General features: G+C 38.6%; 1 long non-coding RNA gene across 1 annotated transcript in view; it reads left to right on the top strand.

Moving 5' to 3' along the window:
• LOC140634666 (uncharacterized) overlaps positions 1-23,990 on the top strand; it is a 174,115-nt gene that overhangs the window by 23,466 nt on the left and 126,659 nt on the right. The window contains exon 2 of the long non-coding RNA XR_012032067.1: positions 14,792-14,856. This is a non-coding gene — a long non-coding RNA (uncharacterized lncRNA). The remainder of the gene's footprint in view (positions 1-14,791; positions 14,857-23,990) is intronic.

The following is a 23,990-nucleotide window of genomic DNA, read 5'->3' as shown; positions in this document are numbered from 1 at the left end:
CACCTTACTTTTTTTCTTAAAAATTATCCTTAAATAGTTGTAGAGCTCCTGGGATGATTTAAGAAAAACCACCTAATGAAACAGCTTCCCCCCTCATAAAGGAACTGAGGTTCTTTCTAGTCATGGCATCTTTATGTTTACTTTTATTTATTTTATTTTTTTATGTTTACTTTCAAATACTTTATTGTTACTTTGATTAAATAGGTTAACAGGTACTTCAAGTATCTGTATAAGGTCCTATATTAATCAGACATCCAAATTTCCTCTTTATTTTTGCCTTCAAAAAGTCAAATTCTTAATATAGAAAAAAGACCTTTCCGGGTATCTTTTATACCTGAAGCTATATTTGAGATTTCCCAGAAGAGCTCTAGAAAATTACAATGATTTATTTCTATAAAGTAATGCTAGAAATAATTAGGTTTGTATAATGAGTTACCAAATCAGAAGACATGCCAGGATTTCCCTAGGTTACATTTGAATACATAACATGTATTAATATAAATATTTCAGAAATTATATATTTTCATGGGAAATTCCTAGAGATTGTTCAATGCCCTCATGGTCCATAATAGGTTCCTATTGATTAGAATTCTGGTGGTAGCTTGCCTGCTAATATTAGGCAAAAACAGTGTGGCCAGTCAGCTTCAGTTATTTAAATGTTTACTTGGAACAAGCTTCTTTTCCCCTTCTCCCAAGCCTTATAGAAACATAATTGAGATATGCATTGTGAATTTAGGTAAACAATGTGATGATTTGGTACATATATATTACACAATGATTACCACAATGAAATGAACACATCCATCCTCCCATCACTGTTTTATAGTGAGAGCATTTAAGATTTATAACCCTAGCAACTTTGAAGTATATAATGTAGTATTAACTATAGTCTTCCTGCTGTGCAATAGATCTCTGGAACCTGTAACTTGAAGTTTATACCTTTGATCAATGTCTCCATATTTGCCCTACCGCCTCAACCTCTAGACAACCACCATTCCATGTTCAGGTGTTTTTAAGATACCACATATAAGTGAGATCATACATTATTTGTCTTTCTCTAGCTTATCTCACGTGGCATAATGCTCTCAAAGTCCTTCCCTGTTGTAGCAAACTGAAGGATTTCTTCTTTCTTTCTCTTTCTTTCTTTCTTTCTTTCTTTCTTTCTTTCTTTCTTTCTTTCTTTCTTTCTTTTTCTTTCTCTTTCTCTTTCTTTTTCTTTCTCTTTTTCTTCTTTTTTCTTATGGCTGAACAATTATTTGTTCATTCATCCATTGATGAACACATCTGTTTCCATGTCTTGGCTGTTGTAAATAATACTATAATGAACACGGGAGTGCAGATCTGAGATGATGATTTCATTTCCTTTGGATACATACCCAGAAGTGGAATTATAGTCATTCTAGTTTTAATTTTTTGAGGAACCTCCATATTGTTTTCCATAGTGGCCACACCAGTCTACATTCCCATCAACCATGCCCACAGGTTCCCTTATCTCCACTTCCACAATGCTTGTTCTCTCGTCTTTTTGATAATCTGCTTTAGTTTGAATCTAGCATCTTCAAGGCCAGGGCTTCTAAATTGGACATGTACACCAGACTTACCCATAGTTCTATAAAAATTTCTTTACTTGACATTCTTTATATAATATCTCAGGATTATTGTACATAATAACACAAGATTTCCTCTATAAAAATTTATGTATTTATAAATCAGGTGTAACATCAGAAAACAGACTCGCTTATTACCCTTGGAAACATTTTGCCTAAAAACATTGGGGTGGCTTTGTGTCATGTCTGGCACATCATCACGTTTCCTGGTCACTTTATTCTGAGCTCTCCTCAGATTTCTTGGAAATTAAGGTAATAACCTCACCTGTGTTACATCTTTTATCTACAGATTCTGGTTTATGGATCCTCACCTGAGTGAGCAGAGTTCCTTTTTTAACAAAGCTGCCTTCATGTTCCAAGTACTTCAAACTATTGACTCTTCTAAGAGTAGAGTCTTGTGTGCAGATGGCATTGCCTGCCAGTGGGCTGAGTCAGGATTTTCAAGCTTTCTTTAGTCAAGAAGCAGACGGCTTCCTGCGTCTGCTAGCTCAAGATTTAGCAGAACATGACTTAATTACATAGGACTGAGGAACTGATGAGGGCATTTTTATTATGGATATTTGTTTAGAATATTGACTTTTTAAAAAAAATGTTAGAGATGTAAGCACGTTCTTCTTATTCTTAAGCTATCTAGAACCAATAACAAGTTAGCAGACCCTTCCATTGTTAACATATCACTTTCAAATGATGTCTGATTCTCACTAAGCCTGTGTTCCTCACCTCCACTGGAAATGCGAAACTCTTACTAAATTTCTTTACTGTTTAACAGTATAACTTACATATATCCAATAAGAACATTTCCTTAGTACTGGGAGATGATTGGAAAAGTGGGTACAAAAGAAGTCTGACCTGGAATGTCTTAATTGAGAATTGTAATTTCATCAGGTAGGATGGTCACTTTTAAGGGATATAAAGTGGACTTTTTTTATTTAGGCTTTTTTATGAGGAGATGCCTATGAAAGCTGCTCAGGGAAGATTGGCCTGGAAGCTGGCTTGAGTGGGTCCAGTCTTTATAGAGGGTGAGGAAGACCAGCCACCTCCTAGAAAGCCAGGGGCTCTGAGACAGGGAGTCACCAACACTTATAGGTACTGCAGGTTAAACTTGATGAGTTTTTTTGACTTGGATTCTAGCCTTGACATAATAAATACTAGAAATGTTAAAGTGCAACCTGAAATTCCTTATGAAAACCTCCACCAGGGGCACCGCTGGGTGGCTTAGTTGGTTGAACTAAGACTCTTAATTTTTGGTTCAGGTCATGATCTCAGGGTGGTGGGATTGAGCCCCACATCGGGCTTCCTGCTCAGCAGAGTCTGCTTGAAATTCTTCCTCTCCCTCTGCCTCTATCCCCACTTGTGCTTGCTCAGGCTCTCTCTCTAAAATAAAGAAATCTTAAAAATACCCCAAAACTTTCTACCAGCTTGTTTTGTTATCATTCAATACTATAGAGCTCTAGCTTTCCAAAGCAAACTTGAGAAAGCCTCGTGCTGCACCTATGCAAATGAGGCCAAATCAATCAAATGAGAGCAGCTTTACAAGGATGATTTTTCTTCAGGATTATTCTTGATCAAAGGAGGAAGACTATACCAAAAAATTGAAAAGACTTAATTGGGCCAGAAGAAGACCAGGTATCTTCAGTGGAAAGCAATGCATTATTTAGAATGTTCACAATGATATGATTCAACAGAGCTTGTTCTTTTGTCTTTGAGTTATTTTACAACTCTACAGAAATTACTAAATATAACTATATCCACAGAAGCTAACTTGTACTTGTTCTAGAGCAAATAATTCTTGTCTATAAACATGGAGGTAGTTTTGTGCCTTGGAGTTTCAATTGATTCCCTCTCCATCATGGAAGAATCCAGTTTTGCATCCCTTAAGCAGAGGTTTCAACATTCCTGATGGGCTTTGTATCTCTGTCCCAACTGGTCTTTTTATTCTCCTTTTGAGGTATTAGTGACCACTTCTTCAGGTCCCTCATGCATTAGTTAAATCTTTGATGTTTAGTATTCCAGGTGTATGAGAGTCAGGGTTGTCCCTTGTTTTTTTTTTTTTTTTTTTTTTGTTTTTTTTTAAACAACTATCCTTTACCTACAGGCAAACCTTTCTGCTGGGTAATGAGCCACTCTTGGGGGCCCAAGGAAAGGAGGTACCTGGGGAGCTGGAGTTCTTAGGAATCAGCTGGTAAAATCCCCTCAGCATTTCAAGAATCAGCAGGTCTATATCTGGGCATCCTGCCTGAAGAGTAGCCCTGGTTACATCTCTGCATTTACAATAGTACCTGCTTGGAGGGTGGCACTCAAAAACTGCCCATTGCCCAACATTCAATCACAGATAGAAAAAAAGACCCATGAAGGTGATTGGATGGCTTGATGTTCAAATTTGCTAATTCCTCAACTGACTCATAACCCAATCACAATTTTTCCCCCCCGGCGGCTGTTACTAACTTAGGTAAGGCAGTTTTAGGGAACTTCTTTGAACTACTTCTGATTAAAACAACAAAACTTACGTTTTATACTGTGTGCCTGGAACTATTATGTTACTCTTGTTCCCTAACTTAATCCTATTTAGACCTAAAAACAAGTCACTCCTATCAGATCCATTTTTATTTTTTTTATTTTTATTTATTTATTTATTTTAAGATTTTATTTATTTATTCATGAGACACACACACACAGAGAAGCAGAGACACAGGCAGGGGGAGAAGCAGGTTCCATGCAGGGAGCCCGACGTGGGACTCGATCCCGGGTCTCCAGGATCACACCCCGGGCTGAAGGCGGCACCAAACCGCTGAGCCACCGGGGCTGCCCCAGATCCATTTTTAGATGAGAAAAGTAGAGCATGGAGCTGAATTGTTGAATTGTTCAGGTTATACAACCAGTTACAGATGAAAATCCTCACCCTTCTCTTTAATATTAGATTCAATACATTCAATTAGTCTTGTGGTCAAAATTTTATTTTCATGCAATTCTTACAATAGTCCTATAAGTGAGGGCTTATTACCCCCATTTTGTAGGTGAGAAAATGGAGGTTAAATAAATGGTCATTAAACTTGAAATTTATCACAATATGGTCTGGGATCAGCATACATGGTCTTCTGCTGAATTAGTCCCTTTCCTCCTTGTGTGCGCATGTGCTTTGCCTAGTTTAAATCTGTACAGCTGCTTGAACCTGCTTTTCCTACACAGTGGGTGTGTGGTTTCAGGTGCTTCGCATGTCTGCTTAAGGTTTGGAGTGTTTGGCTCTACCCCTGTTGGAGTTTGCATATTTTCCTCTAAGAGAGGCTGATACACTCTCTTAAAGGCACTTGGGAAACTGCTGTTTTAGGAGGTTATTGTCCCTATTTATGGAAGATCTAGAGAGAATTGCTGATCAATCAAAATGGTCACAAAGTATGAGCCCAGAGACCAGTGCCTTCTAGGAGAGGGGTGATTCCCTCTTTGTTTTTTGCCTTGTTATTCAATCTAACTAGCTTAAATGTCACTGCCCCCCACCCTTAGTACCATTTCCCAGCAGGCCCCACCCTTGCCCTGCTCTGGCCTTCTGGCAGAGTAAGAATTGCAGCTCTGCTAATTTGGTCTTGCTCTGTAATGACTTCCTCGGTGTGTTCTTGGCTGCCTCTAGTTTGATTTCAGCTGGTTTTTGTTCACCCAGTGGCAGATTGTTAAATAACATGTGTTTTTTATGCACCAAGTTCCTCAACCATGTGGCATCTGACATTTTCATTACTGCTTGTCACAAACTTCACAGTGTCTGCGTTGTAGTCCTTAGCTATTAGTTCAGTATTTACTTAATGCTGGGTCTTCGCTCTAGCACATGGAGACCTTGCCAGGCCTTGGGGAGTCAGATCTGTCTTCTATTTCTTGCAGCCACTGTGTGTGTGAAAGCTAAAGCTCCGTTCCTCCTCTTGGCACAGGAACACAGAACCTCCAGCCTTGCTGCAATAAGGGGACAGATGAGGAGGAGGTGCGCTCCCTCTCTTGGGCTCCAAGCCTCTTTGTTCCTAGGATTTGTGAATGTACTGCAGTGCAGGCACTCTTGTTCTAGCATGTTTAAGATCAAGCACTCTTCTCTCAGCCTCCCTCCTTCTGCTAACGACCATTTCCCCATGCAGTCCTTCTCAAAATCTGGAACTCTGTTTTTTTGTTTTGTTTTGTTTTTGTTTTTTTAATGCTTTTTTATCTAGTTGATTGTAAGCCCTAGCTTGTCTCTTCCCACCCTCATCCTGATATTCATCTCCAAACTCTGTTTAGTTCCTCAGCATCCATAGCTGTTTGTCTAAGAATTACATACAGTCAGCACCCCTTCCCCATGCTTTCATGCAGTGGTCCACCACTGTATTAGGTTCTAGAAATATTTGCTCAAGTGGAGGGAGGTGGTATCCTAGACAAGGTGTCTGTCTTAATACTAAGGCTTTGAATTTCAAAACACTGGCAGCTCTGTTCCGATGAAGGGAGCTGGGCTTTGAGTTTGAAAGACCATTTTTCTCTTTAGTCTCTTATGGCCTGGACAATATATAGCTTAAGCTACATATGCCCAGCATTTCCTTATCTGAATCGAACTCCGTCTATTTTGCTTTGCAGGGGAGCTGTTTGCCTCCCAAGCAGGAGGAGCTCCAGTAATTTTTCCTATAGCAATCCTGACTGCACTACTACTAATCAGAGGAATGAAAGTTAAGTGTCAAATTATTGAAAATCCTCCATGCCCTCCCACCTGTTCATCATCCCTACTGAGGCAACCCCATTCATTTTCTTTCTGGATTCCATTTTGTCCTTGGCATCCCTCTACAGAGGCATCATTGGGGGAGCAGTGAAGGAATAGGTGACTCAAATTGGATTCAGCCTTCCTGCCTCGTGTTCCTCCCAGGCGGTGCTTCCATCGGGTCTGTGGTGGAGCCCGCTGTCAGACGTGGCTTCTTAAAATGTCAAGTCACTACACTACCTTCAGTAGCTTTCGAAGCAGCTCGTTACTTTCAGAATAATGGCCATATTTCCCAGTCTCTCCTCTGAGCCTCCGCCTGCCCCATCTCCCGCCAGTTTCCTTGCCTCACCCGTGCCCAGCTGGACTGCAGAAACACTGCTCCTCATTACTGGAGATTGGCCACTGCATTATTCAGTAGCTCGGCTCAGGATCTATACCTTTGTGTTCAGTGAAGTGGTTCTGCACTCTGTGGGGTGCAAACACGAAAAGGTTTTATTTTTATTCAATCATTGCTTTAAACCAAGTTCTGTTCACTGGGTCTTTTGTCCTTTGGTGTCTGGGAATGGCAGCCTATTCATTTTATGAAAATCTGGACAAATCTAAAACTCAGGTGTTTTCCCTGGCCCCCAGCCAGTTCAGGGTTGATCCATAGCCCTGGGGGATCCCCACGCAGCATGAAAGGGAGTGGTCTGCTGGGTCACTGCCCCTCTTCACCCTCCTCTGGGGAGGCTGCAGGGATAGTTTCCTGTGGCTAATGTGGCTGTGGCTGGGCATTTCTTGGCTATTGCTATTCTCTGCTCTTTATGAGGCCTCATTTACACCCTGCTCTCTAGGAGCCATCTTCAGGTGGTCCATGGTGTGTGAAGGATTCCCCTCTTGAGTGGGACTTCTACGCCTCTACAAAGACCTAGAAATCATACCCCCAAGCCAGTCGTTGACACCATAACTAGAAGGCAGAAATCCAAGTATGTTCTTGGAATTGGCTGTTCTTGGGTCATCTTTCTCCTCAGAATAGCAACAGAGAAAAGAACTCTTAAAAATAGATCCCAGAGATGTGTACTTTGGGGTGTGCAGCTAGCACTGTATTTGATGGCTTAGCTTTCTTCTTTGGCTAAGTTAGCTGAGAGGACTAGGGAAGGGAGTGACTTGGCACAGAGTCACTCTTCCTCTGTGTGGGGGAAGAAGTGTGCTTTCTTCTGCTGTAAAGCACTTGAGTAGGGAAAGTCAAGGCCTGGGATCCTGATGACTGCCTCCTTAAGTTGCGGGAACATTTGCTCATGTTCCTGGATGTTTTTCCCCCCACCTCCATTCTCTCTTCCCCAAGAGCCTTTCTCTTACATGGAAGTCATCTTTTTTCCCTCTCTCCCTTTTGCAGAGGGCTGAGGCTTATTCAAGATGTGGGCTAAGTTCCCAGTAGAGTACAATCAATAATCGGCCTTTGTGCCTTCTGGGGTCCCTTCAAGCCCTGGTGGTGCCTGAAGTTTTGAAAAACTTTATTCTAAAATTAACACAGTAAAATTGTCTTATGTGCAGTTCTATGAATTTTTATACGTGTGTATATTCATATAAGCACCACTACAATTAGGATACAGTATAGCTCTACTACTTAAAAAACAAAAACAAAAACCTCCCTGTGTCTCCCTTTGTCTTCTCCCACTCTTAATTTAACCCTGTTGTATCCTCTGATTGGTTATCTGTCACCGTAGACTTTTCAAGACTGTGATCCAAGTACAATCATATGGTATGTGACATTTTGAGACTAGCATTTTTCACTTGGCATAATGCCTTGAAGAATCCTCCAAATGGTAGATACCATTTTTTCGGAGATATAATTGACATAAAATACTAGTTTCAGGTATACAGCATAATGACTTGATATATGTATATATTGATATGATCACCATGGTGTCTGACATCTGTCACCACACTGCTACAAATGTTGTTTTCTTATGAGAATTTAAGATTTGCTTTCTGCAACTTTCAAATATGCAATACAGTATTCTTATAGTCATGTTGTATATTTTATTCTCAGGACTTTTTTTATAGCTGAAAGCTTGTACCTCTTCACCCTTCACCCTTTTTGTTCATCCTCCTCACTCCCTGCCTCTGGCAACCACCAATGTCTTCTCTTATCGATGAGGTTTTATTTCTGTGTTTGCAGAGTCCACACATAAATGAGATCATAGGGTGTTTGTCTTTCCCTGTCTGACTTATTAACTTAGCATAATACCCTCAGGATCTGTCCATGCTGTCACAAACAACAGGATTTCCTTTCCTCTAGCTGAGTGATACTCCTTTGTATATATACACCATGTTTTCTTGATTCATTCATTCACCAGTGAACACTGCAGTTGTGTCATGTCTTGGCTACTATAAATTATGTTCTGAGCATGGAAGTAAAGCTATCTTTTTGTATTAGTGTTTCTTTGACTAAATACCCAGAAGGGGAATTGCTGGGTGATATGGTAGTCCTACCTAATTTCTTGAGGATGTGTATACTGTTTTCCATAGTGAATGCATGTATCAATGGTTAATTCCTGTTTGTTCCTGAGCAGTATGCCATGGTCTGGATAGAAAGTTTCCTGGTGGTGCTCTGGGGACTGTGACTACTCTCTCTCCAGGGCCAGATCCTGGTTTTCCTCTGAACCTTGGTATTGATCTTGTTCATTAATAATTACTGCTAATCCCAGTCCCTAACTTTGTCTTCATTGAAGCAGCAAATAGAGCCAATAAGAGTTTTGCCCTTTCTTTCTGTAGCTTTCTTTCCAGTAGGATGTGACTACTCACTCAAGTTTAATGCTTCCCTTGTCCACGGACTCAGGGCAAGTTCTAGAGGGATCATAGACCACATGCAAGACTGCCCAGTCTGATGTTTGGGTATTTTTAGAACTCTGAAGGGATTTATATGTTTTATGGAGAACTTGTAGCTTAGGGCAGGGACTCCAATCTCACAGAACTCCATTCTAAACCATTCCAGGTTCTCTTGCTAGGATCCTGAGATCTCCACTTGCTCTCATATGAGTCTCTTTTGGATCTCTCATGTCATGTGCAGGATGTAGGTGATTTTAGAGTAATAAAATGGAAAATAGTGCCTACAGTAAAAGCACTTTAGTCTCCTTTAATCTTTATAACAACTTTATATGGAGGAGGGAGAGACTAGAGTTGACAATCAATGCCTACTATGTGCCAGACACTTTAGATCTATCATCACATTCAATATTAGGAACTTTATGTAAAATGATTCTCATTTCCAACAGGAGTAATCTGCAGCTCAGAAGTTAAATGAGTTGCCTAAAGTCCACTAGTAAATAGGCATTAGGATTCAAACTCAGGTTTTCAAACTCCTTCTACCATACTCTCTGCAAAAACAGAGGGATCTAGGAAGGGAGAAGTATGCAATTTATGTGATGCTTGTATTTGTGTTGTATGACTCCTGTAATAAAATACCACAAGTTGGGGCACTTAAAACAAAATCTGCTTCACAGTTCTGGAAGCTACAAGTCCAAAATCAAGATATTGGCAGAGAATTCTTTCATTTCTCTTCCTGGCTTCTGATTTTTTTTTTGTTTGTTTTTTTGTTTGTTTGTTTTTTTGCCAAGTTTTGGCATTCTTTGATGGGCAGCTGCAGAACCCCAGTCTCTGCCTTTCTTGTCACATGGCATTTTCCTTGTGTCCATCTTCGTATGGGCAGCTCATGAGGGCACCATTCCTACTGGATTAGGGACCCACCCTACTCCAATATGACCAAATCTTAACCATTCACATTGACAATGACCCTATCTTCAAATAAGATCACATTCTGAGTTGCTGGGGGTTAGAACTTAAACATTTTTTAGGTGGATACAATTCACACATAATGCCTATTGTGTATTGGAGTTCATATTAGACATTTAGACAACCACACAGAGAAAGTAACTATCCTTACCTTCCTTTTTTTTTTTTTTAAATTATCACGTTGGGCTGGCTCACTCTCCAAAACACTTTAAAGTAATCATTTGGAAAAAATGTTGTTCCATAAGAGCCCTAATAGAAATTATAATGTTCATATTCTAGGTCAAACTGGTTGAATTGAAAAGTCCATCCCCTCAACTTCCCACAGTGAATAGTCAACATGCATGGTAGTATGGTAGTGTAATGTTAAGTTAAACTTTGTAGTTTTCATTTTCAGGTCTCATAATCTAGAATGTCTACACTTTGTCTAATCTTTATTTAGCTTTTAGGAGACTCCTTTCTGAGGACATGCTTTGTGACTCTTGATCTGTCAAGCTCAAGATGGCGATAAATTGTGGCTGCTATTCCATTAATTTTACAACATATTGAAGGAATTTAGTGTTTTCTAAATTTTCTGTGAAGACGAAGACTGGAGAAGACTCACATAGGGCATTTTGATCACATATTTCAATGATTGTCATTGAGATTTTCTTAAAATCCACTTTCAAGAACACAATGCTATTTTAGAAAACCATTTTTACAAATTATTGACATTCTGTGATAGAAAGTTAATTGCTTATTGCCTTTTTAAATTCAGCTTTTCTCTAAACACATCTCATAAAGTATCCTATATGACTTACCGCCATATTGAATTTGAAATTCCAACTCCCTTGACAAAGATCATGCCTAATACACTGGTCTTACCTGTCCATCTCAAATATTTAATATTTACATACAACTATACTACATTTTACACCTACAGTGATGAAGTACCTACTTGCATTTTATAAGAACTATGCACAAATCTTTTCTAAAGATATTGGTAAAGATATTGGCACAAGTGCATTAAAAGCTCATCTTGATAGTATCTTTGACACAAAATCTAAGGTGTGAATATAAAAAAAGTGGATGAAGTCGTTAAAGCTTTTTTTTTTTCTAATGAAACAACTTTGAAATCGCTAATTATCTAGTTCTTGTTACATGTGTATTGCTGTCCTACCTTTCATCCTTAACAGCAGAATCCTCAAGAGCAGATATATAGGGTGTTTTACATCAAACTGATTTTATGAGCTTTATCTCTTTTCATTGGTTTTGACCAAACTTCTATGTGGTGATGGACTGTTCTAGTGCATTACAATCTTTAGGAGTTTCTTGGAGACATATTGCTATTTTCTGAAAAAAAATTTTAGGTGATTTGAAGCAAGACAGCTATGTTTTTAAAGAAAGTCAAGAGAATGACCTAGAAATAAGAATTTTGGTATCTTAAGATTTTATTTTTACTTACAGAACATTTGGGAATTCAATCTTTATTGCTGCTCTATTTGTATTTGGCTATTTATACTGTCCAACACTAGGCCAGAATCCCAAAATATTAGGCCTTAGTATTTTTTATTTATCCAGAAACTCCCAGAGCTAGGACAGGGTGGTGGTTATGAGCACAGACTCTGAAGCCATACTACCAACTGTTAATCATGTGACCTTGGGCCTCTGTCTACCCTTCCGAAGATTAAATTAAATGAATCCATCAAATTCTGAGAGCAATGCTTGATACACAGTAAATGCTACTCAAGTTTTACTATATTTCCAGGCTGGCTTTGCTTCTATATTAGCTATGTGATCTAGGGCAAATCCTTTAAACTTAGGTTTTATTATTTACATTTTACATAACTGACAAGCTTTTCATGAAGATTAAATTAGATATTTTATGTAGAAATCCCACGCACCACATAGCTTACTGCTTTTAACTATGCCGAAATGTCTATATATTTGGAGGGTTTTTTCAAGACCTTCTGGTGACCAAAATGGTTAACGTGTCTTCAAAGACTCTTAACACCTATTATTTCCTGGGAGTTGTTTAGATATTGTGGACAATCTAAATCATCACTGCTAGTTTAACATGTTGGTTATTACTGCAATATATTACATGTGTATGTAGTATTGAAGTGTAAGTGTATCCAACCACTTATAATTCAAGCCATAATCAGAGTAGTTTATCAAACTGTAGAGTATCAAAGTCCCTTGAGTAAAGATCAAATAGGAGACAGCATTATTTGTTACCCTCAATATCCTCATTCTAAGACTTGTCTTAAGGAAACCACTTGCTGTTAATAATAAATTTGGTTATGTAAACCCCAGCTGTGACTTGCACAAGGTTAGAGCTTTCAACTTAAAAATATTGTCACCTAGGGGTGCCTGAGTGGGTCAGTTGGTTAAGTGGCCAACTCTTGATTTCAACTCAAGTCATGATGTCAGGGTCGTGAGATCAAGCCTGGTACTGGGTTCTTCACTGCATGTGGAGCCTGCTTAAGATTCTCTCTCTCTCTCTCTCTCTCTCTCCTTCTCTCTCTGGTCCTCCCCCATTCATGTATGCATGCACGCACATGTGCTCTCAAAACCACAAATATTTAAAAATATTGTTACCTAAAACTAATAGGATATTGTATGTGAGTTACACCTTAAAAAACCGTACATCTTTGTGCAATAGTCAAAATACAGCCTAATGTTTTATTGAAAAAGAAGGGTTAAAATATTTCTATAGTTTTCTCTGAAGTTTGTGAGAACTGCCTACATCCTTTGGAATAATTTGGAGACATTATAAGACTTACTGGGCTGAGGTGATGATATCAAGATTAGAAAGTAATATTCTTTATCATTTGTGAGTGTAGTAATTTCAAAAGAGTGCTATAACCTTGTTTTGTGTTTCTAAGTAGCCTGACTAATTCAGTTCTTGGGTTGCTTGGTTCATTATGTGATCATCATTCCATATGGTGGTGTTCTCTTCCAGCTCATATTTTCATCCACTAGCGCTAGCTTGTTGCCCATTTAATGATGCAGAAATTCAAATTCATGGATGGCAGTTTCAGATGTTAAAACACCATTGCAAATCTACCTAAGGGAAATGAGGAAAAGAACATTTTAGCATGCAGGGCAAAATGAGTCTTTATGCTAAGGAAAAATTCTTGATCCTCCTCAGTTCCCATACCATATAAAAACACCCAATTATAGAATGCCTATAATAAGAATTTTAGGGTCTTGTGGGCTACTCTGAATTGAATTAAAATAAGGGAGGAATGTATTTTAACTCCAGCCATGTGCGTTAGGTTTACCAAATTGCCATAAACCTCTCATTTGTTAAAATGATTCAAAGAGAACAAACATGTTTCCACAGATATTCCCGGTTTTCTTTAAACCTCAAAATTAAGTTCTCTTAAATCCACCTATGATTTTCATGCTTTAAACATCTGGCACATGCTAGATATCCTTAAATTGAAGATGACAGAAGCTAACACGTGAGTTGAGCTATTCTGGTGGGTTAATGACAACACAGAACCATGTCAGGTTGTGAATTCAGTCACTGAGCAGAATTCTAAGCCCTTGGTATGAAGTCCATGAATCTCAAGATAAGTAGCCTGGTTGAGGACCTATAGCCATGTGACCACCACTCATTGTCTTTAAAACCACTACCAAGGTCTCTGTTAGGATCCTTCAGATCCAGGAAGGTTGCCCAATCCTTCTTCTTCTTCTTCTTTTTTTTTTTTTAAAGATTTTATTTATTTATTCATGAGAGACACACAGAGAGAGAGAGAGAGAGAGAGAGAGAGAGAAGCAGAGACACAGACAGAGGAAGAAGCAGTCTCCATTCAGGGAGCTCGACATGGGACTCGATCCTGGGCCAAAGGTGGTACTAAACCACTGAGCCACCCGGGTTGCCCCCAATCCTTCTTTTGACAGGCTGGAGAGCTATGCCCATGACTGCTCAGTGGGTGCCTTTTCAGAAGAGGTGAGTGTGGTTTCTATAAATGAGATTCCTAGATTTTCTTTCTCATTACTTCTGTCTGGGAATTAATCTTTTTCACACAGTAGGTTGTATTTGTTTTAAAGTTTGCCCTGGGTTCCTTTGTGGGATTTGAAAATGGATTCTTACTATTTCATTGATTCTTAGTTCCAGCTCTTTGTTATAGCCAGGCAATACACAAACTGCTAGAAAAAGGTGTTAGTAAGTGATGAAGTGGCATAGCTAGTGAGTGAATGGATTTTTTTCTTTCCTTAAGCAAATGACCACCCTTGTTTACCTAAATAATTAGGTCCTAGATGTCTTACAAATAGCAGTTCTCAAAAGTTAGTGGTAAGAAAAAAGGCTCATGTATCCTCATTTGAATAGGCTATTGGGCCCATCCTTAATTCTTCTGTTACAAGCACTGCCAACAGCTCAGATCCTGTAATTGGACTTCATAGTTTTTATTCATGATACAAAGCAATGCTTTGTATGCTTAAATGTTTTGAAACACACAAAATGTGCTTATTTGTCAAATACTTAAAAATCTATTTTTTTGTCACTTGGAACATATATACATGTGTAGGAAAAATGTCACTGATCATTGGTCAGCTGCTATATCATCTGAAGGCTAAAATCTAGTGGCTGGGAGAACTTGATATAACAATTTTTAATTTCTGTCTCTAGCACCAACTTGTTAGAATATCTGATATTGGTCACAAATCTTCTGGGCCTCCTTTTTTATCTCTAGATGGCAAACACACATCCCTTTCTTTGCAGGTCAGCTGCAGATTTAATTAAGCCTGAGGAAGTAGCTGGATGCTTGCCCTGAAGTCACCAGGCAGGTGAGAACTTGAGTGTACCTACCATATATACCAACCAGAAAGCCAAATGGCATTACTTTGTTCTTTCTCTTTGCCTCAGTCTTTTCCTATCCAGATTTCAAAAGCTTTTATTGAAAGAAATGAAATGTTTCCTTCTTAATGAAATCAACAAGAATATTTGTGTATGTGGGCATAACTTATTTCTCAGATCATGGCTCATCTTGGGGTAGATATTTAAGGAATGAAAGGAGCCAAGATAGCTAATATATTTTAGAACATAAGCAACTGACTTAAGTAGGTTGAGGGGCAATTATTGGTTAAGAACTCAGAGCATGGGTTTTTCACAGCTGTGAGTTGAATATACAGTGACAAGAATCACAGAGCAGTCCATAATGATATTCTCTTTGTGCACTGGTCAAGAACATTTCATTTTATGTATCATTTATAAAGTCTGTGCTATGTCAGTGTCATTCCCAAACACAAAGTAAGCATAAAGAAATGCAAGGCGATGTGTCCACTGTCTGTGGACTGCTGATACCCTGGGTCACATAGTATTTGGAAAAAAAATGATTCAAGAGCCCCTTCACAGCCAAGGAGAGGAAGATTCCGTTGATTTTTGAATGTTCCATTGTGTATTTGATGCATTTCATTGAGTTCTAACTCAAGCCAGCCTTGGAATAGTTTCTCCTTCCACTCTTCTGGAAGAAAAGCAGGAGTTTTTTACTTCCAAAAATGTGCACAGATGAATACTGCTTCATTGTCATCTTCCTAGTTAAATGCATGAATCTGATTTAGCAGCCTTTTCTTGAATGTCTGTGTCACTTAGGAGTTTTCCTCTGAAGTCCTTTCCACTGAATCTTTAGTGAAGGTAGACTTATTTCAGGCCTACGGATCATCACATAGGTTTTCTCCAAGTGGCAAACTTCAGACTAACCTTATTCATCCTCAGTCCTGTCCCTATGAAAGAGTCCTGCTTCTTTGCTTTTGAGGTTAAAATAACCCAGTTGTTTAAAGCTATCTTTTCCTTTGATCTTGGAACATTTCCTTTCCATATCAGCTTGTATGCTCTGTAACACTCTGACTTACCTTCTAACCTGTAGGTTTCTTAATTATCCTTCTAGTCAGTGGTTCTTATTCATACCCAGAAATCAAACATCTCTTTATACTCTCTCTAGGCTAAATAGCTGAAGTATGGAGTCAGTACAGAATGATGGAACTTAAGGAGGGAGTAATAGTGTGGACATATGAGGGCCAGATGGCTTTCTACCCGAGGTACTATTATGTTGTGTTATTACTATAGCCCATGGTCTCCCTCCCTACTATGTTCAGCACTTCATAGACTTGGAAAGGCTGACTCATGCTAATCAAAACTGCATGACACTGAAATACATAAACCATAATGAACATTTAGAATGGAGATACGCTTTTCTCATGATGGAGAAGAATATATCTACCAGCATCCCTGAGAAGTAGACCTAACTAGAGTTGCCTAGTGAGTGGAGTGAAAAGGCAGCCTTCAGGAACATTTCAACAAAGCTATTCTAAATCTGTTGAGCCATCCAGTGGGGGTCTTCATGGTCCACCAACATATAATTAAATACTAAAATTATTTGCAGATTAAAACTAGGGAGTATAGAAGCTCAGCTATGATTCTGTAAATCATTCGTCATTAACCAAATAAGTTTGGTTTGTGAGTATTTCTCCACTGTAGCCTAACTGCTAATCATGAAGCAGAAATCTATTGACAAGGAATTCACTCTTTTATGGAATAATCTAACATATTTTGAGACTATAAAGTATCAGAAAATTTCTACTTGAGGCTACTTGCAACAGCTTCAGATTCATTTATCATGAGGGTAGTTTCCATGCCTCTTATAAGAGAAGAAGAATTTCCTGCCCTTCAAGATCCTTCTAGCTGGACTAAGAATCAAATTGACGTAAGACAGACTAACAGGAGAAATAAAGATTATGTATGTGGAATCCACATATACATAAACATTCCAAAGACTGATAAAATGAGGTATGTCCTTTTAAAATGAAGGAGACTAGAGGTGCCTGGGTGGCTCAGTCAGTTAAGCATCTGCCTTCAACTTAGGTCATGATCCCCAGGTCCTAGGACTGAGTCCTGCATGGTCTCCCTACTCATCGGGAAGCCTACTTCTCCCTCTCCCTCTACCATATGCCCATGCTTGCAAATAAAAAAAAAAAATCTTAAAAATGGGATTTTTACTGTCTTAGGGCTCTATGCCTTTCACAGAACTTTGAATAGAGCTATGTTGGGATAGAGCATCTAGAGGTTAACAACCTCTGTGGTCCATAGGAGCCACTGGAAGGAGGACCCAGGGAAGAATTTGCCATTTTCAGTGGAGAACAAGTGGTGATGACTAGTTATAATGACTATATACTTTGAATCTGGATTTGCTGCATTTTTTAAATAGTAAGACCCTCAACTGCTTAAGAAATAAGGGTGTTTTAATTCTTTAAACATTTGGGGGGAAAAAGAGCATTTTAAGAGAGGCAGTCTCATTGAAAAATAGATCAAACTCATGAATTCATACTAGATATATTTGTAAATTAATGGCATGAATCCTTAGTCTTTTTTTTCTGAAATATGGAATGTGATAATTGTTTATTTGGGAAATATTCCAGGATCTGGTCAAAATATGTGATTTAGTTTTTCTTGGTTTTAAATCTTGAGATTTTACTTAATTTTTTACTGCTAGGTCATAACCTTGTTAGTAATCAATGGTAGGAAAGAAAAATGCAAACTGGGGCACCTGAGTGGCTCAGTCGGTTGAATGTCTGACTCCAGATTTCTGTTCAGGTCATGATTTCAAGATCATGGGTCCAGCCCCACGAAGGGCTCCATGCAAGGCATGGAGTCTACTTGAGATTCTGTCTCCCTTTGCCTCCCCCTACCACCCCTATGTTTGCTCAGTGTGTTGCCCCACTCTGCCCTGCTCATCTTTAAAAACTAAATATCAAACTGGGAAAAAACCATGAATGGTAATGTGGGTATAGGGGTTTGGGACTTTGAGGGGAAAGAATGCAATTTCTAGAAAGATGAAAAAGTAAATTTTTGGTATATATTTGCTAGGCCTTTCAAAAACAAGACAGAGGACTTGGATTAGAGTGGCCTTGCTAGGTTCCTCCCTATCATACATAGTTCACATTATAATGTAGTTCTCTATGCTGAAAGTTCTTTCCCTGGAGCAGGTTCTCCTATCTAAATTCTTTTAGGCAGTTGTGGAGGAGGTAACAGAGCTTCCCTTGCATCTGCTGCGTTTTGATTTCTTTTAAGTAAAAAATAATCTTCCTGTCAAAGTGGCCCATGTTGAGGCAGCCTGTCCTTGGCCCCTATACTCATAATCATTTTTCTCTTTCAACTACATCTAGATTTTTTTTAAAGATTTTATTTACTCATGAGAGATGGGTGGGGGGGGCCGGTGGGCAGAGACACAAGCAGAGGGAGAAGCAGGCTCCCTGCAAGGAGCCCGATATGGGACTCAATCTCGGATCCCGGAATCATGCCCTGAGCGGAAGGCAGATGCTCAACGGCTGAGCCACTTAGGTGCCCTAGTTTTTTTTTTTTTTTTTCTTCCTGTTTTCTAAAATGTTAATGTCTAGAATTGAACAAGTATATAATTTGGTCTGCAAGTAACCACTTTTGATTTCAAGTCTCCAGTGTTTTTTTAATACATCATGCTGTTGGTACATAACAAAATTGCGATGAACTAAGACTCAAGGTACTTCTTACAAATCCTGATAACAAACCAAGTTGCCCTGTCCTATGCTGGCACACACAATTCCTTTGATTCTAGGTACAAATGTTTCATGTACCTTTGCTTTGTCCTCTCCTTGCATAAGTTTGTCCTCTTACTCCCTCAGGGCCCTTTGAATTCTTATTTCAGCATGTAGTGTATTTACCTGGTATAATGGGAAAAAATACAACAAATAAAGACCCCGGCCTTCTATACCTCAAAATAAGACATTGATAAAAATACTGTATTCTAAAATGCCAGATAGAAGCTATGATGTTGCAATATAGGGTTGTATTTCATTAGTTTACTAATTTATTCAGTGCTCATGGAAGCCTAGTATGTGTTAGGTGTTGTGCTAAGCCCTGTGGAGGCTTGGTGAATAAATAAACAAGGTCTTAGCTTTACGAAGCTGAAATCTTCATGGAGGAGATGGAAAATAGTGTGGTAGGAAACAGGGTAGAAAATGACAGAGTTGGGTAGGTGGCCATCGAATTTAGAGGGAGTTTCTGAATAGGTGGCATCTAACAATGCCTTCAGTTTGACAAGGAGTCAGCTATTCAAAGAGCTGCGAGAACATTCCAGCAGAAGGAAATAGGAGATGCAAACAGGAAGGAATGAGCTTGGTTAAGAATAGAAAGTCACTAGCATGACTGAAGCTTAGTGAACCCAGGAGAGAAGTAGGTGGGGTCGGCTCTGTAGGACATTGTAGATCATGATATGGAGTGTAGGTTCCCCCCCCCCCCTTTTTTTTCTGGATTGCTAACAGCTTCTGAAAGGTTCTGTATAGTTGAACAGACTCCAACACTACTACTATCCAAGCCACATTCCTCTGTGGTGGCCTCGAGTGTATCATAAGAGAGTCAGACTATGGCAAAATCATGGTTTCCTCTATAGTTTTTCCTGATGCATGATTCAAAACAAGTAAACAAAATCCCTTTAATATTTTTAGTGAATTGTTAGCTTGCTCAGTTCTTGAAATCAACTAGGTGAATCCATTATGGAATTTTATCAGGGATTGGAGTCAATGTGAACAGTGTATGATTTCTAGAAGTTATGTTTTTGAAACTTGAGCCAAGAATTTTTGTATCTTTAGTCTATTCAAATTTCTTTCTCCCCTGATTGCACATAGATGACCACAAATGGTTCTTGATTGAACTTACAGGATGGTTCAATACTTGGCAAGATAATTCCCTCTATTTAGAGTAACTAGATTTTGTCTCACTACAAATATATCAAAATTCTGGTTCATTTTTCTTTAAGTCTGGAGGCGCTTTTCCTTAAAGAAGAGGGGAGCAGAATAATTAACTGCCTGTGTCCCCTCTCTGATCTGGCAACTTCATGTGTCTCAATACCTCACTTCATGGCTGCCGGGCCAATGTTCCCTTACATTGTGTTAAGCCTCGCTAACATGATACCAAACAAAAGTCCTCTTAAGGATAGCAGTTAGCAATTTTTTTTTGGACAAATCTTTTGTTGGAACAAACAAGATTCCTGAATTCCTAGATTATCTGTCTTCAGAAAAAACACAGGTAAAGTGTTTCACTTTCTTTGCCTGCTTCTGCTGACAATGGCAGCCCATGATGTGTGGAGAAAGTAAGAGAAATGGGCATTGTAATTCCTGCTCCAAACTGGGAGCAAAGGCCGGCAGTGTTTGTTGAACTCCCTTTCCTTGTGTAACCATGGGGGCTGGAAGTAGTTGACTATGACTATTCACTTTCCAGTTGAAAGTTCTAACCTTTGTGGTTGACCGCTGAGTGAAGCAAATCTGTACTACAAAGCTTAGAAGACTTGAATCTAACCTATCTCTAAGAAGACTTGATCTAACCTATCTCTAAAAAGCTAGCAATGAAGATGACCACAAGCCACTTAAATTATCTGGCCCCTAGTTTTCTTACCTGTAAATATTAAGAGGTTGGAAAAGTCCCATGAGATTCTTTTCAGCTACAATGCTCTACGATTGTAAGAAAATAGTTTTAACTCCTGAATAGAAAGTTTGATTTTTTTTTTCTTTAAGGAAATTGAGGCAGAGCTGTAATACTCCCCACCCCCCAAGCAATTTGATATATAACTTAAGGCACTAGAAAATCGGATCAATTTTCTTTGGAGTTTTCAAATAACTTTTAAAATATATTTCCTTTATTAGTTAAAATCCTCTCTGTGCCATATGAGGCAGTGTTATGCTGGATGTTAAGAATCACATGATCATTTGTAAACCATTTTCCCCACTGAAAGATTTTTATGATCCTACATTTAGTTTTCTTAAAACCAAATACAGTAAGAAGGTATTCATTAAATCTTTAGTCTTTCGTGTTGACCAGTTTGGATTAACAATGCATTTTATTGCAATAACTTATTTTTCACCAAATGATACATAGATGGATAAATTTTAAGCCTTACCAAACTTTGGGAACATGTTTGCAAAAAGAATGCCAACTCCTTTTTTAGATGTTGGTTTCTTAAGTTGAAATACTCATTTTATCTAGAGGGAAAATGAATTGCTACCAACATCAATTCCAGTCGGACTTTATATGCCTTTAATCCAGAGACTTAGAAACGAATAGTCCTAGAAAGTATATTAGGAAAGAATATATATATTAGATAAGCTAGACACTAAAGGTAAAAGTATTAATCTTCAGTCTCCTCAATTTGTATGGGCTCTTTGGTTAAACATGACTCAGGCTATTCTTAATCAGGAAATTGAATTAAAATAATTATTTCAGAAGAAAATATTTAGTCTTTATGATTTATATCAAGGCTTGAAGTTTGAGGGGCAGCTAAAGGTTGTTTTGGTGATATTCTGATTGGAGAGGTTAGTAGGGGTTAGTGGAAGGAAGAAAGAAGAGACCATGAAAACACTTACTTTCCTACTTTCCTTTTCTATTCATTAAATACTATCTTCATCTCTCTTTTTTTTTTTTTTTTTTTGGATGCTTGCTTCTGAGTCTCAACCAATCAGCTTCTAGTGTAATGTCTTTGAATCCTGAAAAGTAATTTGCAGGTGTTTCATAAATTTTGACTGTAGAACCTAGTTTTTCAGTCTGGCAATACTGAAACAAGATATAAAGGTTATTTCAATGCACTTAAATAAATTGATGTATTAACTTCATTAATTGTTCTAAAATGCATGGAAGTCTGGGTTTGAATGAATTCAGATTCTGATCTTTGTTCTCACAGGAACAGGAGACCATGGTATCTTTTTTTTTTTTTTTTTGGTAATTCTTAAGCAGTACTGTGAAACACACAAACTTATTTATAGTGTAAAATAAAACAGCATGCACTGCCCTTCTCCATGTGGATGCATGTACATACATGTCATTATTGCTACCACCACCACTCAGAAACTCTTATGATTGCATTTCCTCCAAGGCAAATAGGAATGCTTAAAGGCTGAGAAAACTTTGGGCCCTAACATTAGGCCCACAGCATGTCCTATCGCAACAGACTGGTTCTTGGACTTTCTCCTCTTTTGCAAACTGTGTACACAACAGATTGATATTCTTCTCAATTCTCCAAGAAGTAAAAGAGATGTGTTTGGCCAGTTTAATAGGGAACAATCCATGGCTGTTGAGGAAAAGTAGGAAGGAGTGTTTCTTGCATAACTTCAGTCCCTGTGTTCTGCCAAAAGGTAACTTCCTTGGAACCATCTCTCAATGGACTGGGTTTGCAGAGCTCTGAATGAAGAGTGGCTACAGGCTGTAATTCTAATGGGGAAGTGTTTCTTTCTGACAAAGGCAACTATTCTGTTCTTTTGTTTAATGTGAATGACTCTGCTTCTTCACCATCTCATCTTTAATTGTTGTGAAAACTTATCTCAAGGATTTTCCATATCTAATTTTCACATTTTCTCCCAGAAAGCATGTGTTTCATGCAGGTGCTCTTGAACATGTTACTTTCACTCTTCCCATTCAGGAAGAGTTGGTGTTAACATTTATTGGGAACATCAGTGTTACATTTTTTTTTGTCGTACCACAAGTGTAGTATATTGTCAAAGTGAGAGACTTTAGGGCCAGCATTCTGTGCCTGTGAAGTGTTAAAGGGAGTTGGAAGAAGACATGCAGGCATAAAGAGTGGTGTGGATAGAAGGGGTTCCCTGAAAAGGCTGCTGAGCATGGCGTATTCCCATGATTTCCTATAATCACAGCCCAATTCTGGTCAAATAATACAATGTATTCCAAGAAGAATAATTGTAAAGGGCATAAAAATATAGCACAATGCTTGATTTATTATATAGTGCAGAAGGAAACATGGAACCTGAAGCATCTGTTCTTTAATGGTAGGGGGTATCAATAATACATAAGGCTAAATGGAAACGTTTTTGGATGGAGAAACAAGGATCCTCATGTTTGGGGAAAGGAGAGCTAGTTGCTTCTGGGGATGCTGGATTGGAAATATGCCAGACTTTGGTAGTGTGTTGACACCAGAGTTAAGTAAAGAAGGGTTAACCAAGGCAGGATGTTACTTTGCTCAGATAAATAACCCCAAATAATCATCACAAGGAACCAAGGAACCATGGTATGTGCACGTGTGTGCATGTGTGTGTGTGTGCACATACACACGCCTCTCAGCCTAGAATTTCTAGTTGGGCCTTAGCTAAAGAAACCCTATGCATTATTAATAAATTAATAAATGATAGCAATTATCTGCTTTCAGAATAAGGGATGTAACAGATGGGGACTTACTGGCAAACAGGTCTTGTCCTAAACCTTCCTCCACTTCAAAATCATCTAAAAAGGATTAAAAAAAAACAAAAACTAGGGGCCTAAGCCTCACTTTTAGAGCTGCTTACTCAGTAGGTCTGTATTGATACTTAGAAAACTTTATGTATAAAAGTTCTGGGTCCCAGTGAGAAGAAAAGTTAAAGGAAGACAGGGGGGGAAGGCACTCAGCCTGGAGAGTCCCCAGTTCTCCTTTCCATCACTTGGTGGAAGATCCCTTCTTTGATCTTTTGCCAACCATTTACCAAAAATGGATTCAGAAATGATTCTGTGAAATCCCATGAAATCCCAGACTTTCTGCATGTATACATGCCAAGAAGATATTTCAAGCCCAAACCAAAACAATGTCAAGTGAAAACCAGAAGCCTAAAGAGCCTACTTGAAGATATAATGGCTTAACCTGGCCTGAATTATTAGATATTGGGACACCTGAGGTGGCTCAGTGGTTGAGCATCTGCCTAGGGTCCTGGGCTTGAGTACCATATTGGGCTCCCCACAGGGAGCCTGCTTCTCCCTCTGCCTGTGTCTCTGCTTCTCTTTGTGTCTCTCATGAATAAATAAAATCTTAAATTACATAGATGTCTTTTTACTTCACATGCATACAGGTATTTAAACTGAATAGCAAAATATAACAAATATTGTACATGACAAATACACAAGCAGATGTACATGGATTCAA

Source organism: Canis lupus, chromosome 6, assembly GCF_048164855.1.
Source record: "Canis lupus baileyi chromosome 6, mCanLup2.hap1, whole genome shotgun sequence".
In the NCBI taxonomy this organism is placed as follows: Eukaryota; Metazoa; Chordata; class Mammalia; order Carnivora; family Canidae; genus Canis; species Canis lupus.
Note: the sequence above shows the minus strand (reverse complement) of the source record. Positions and strands in the feature narration are given on the sequence as shown.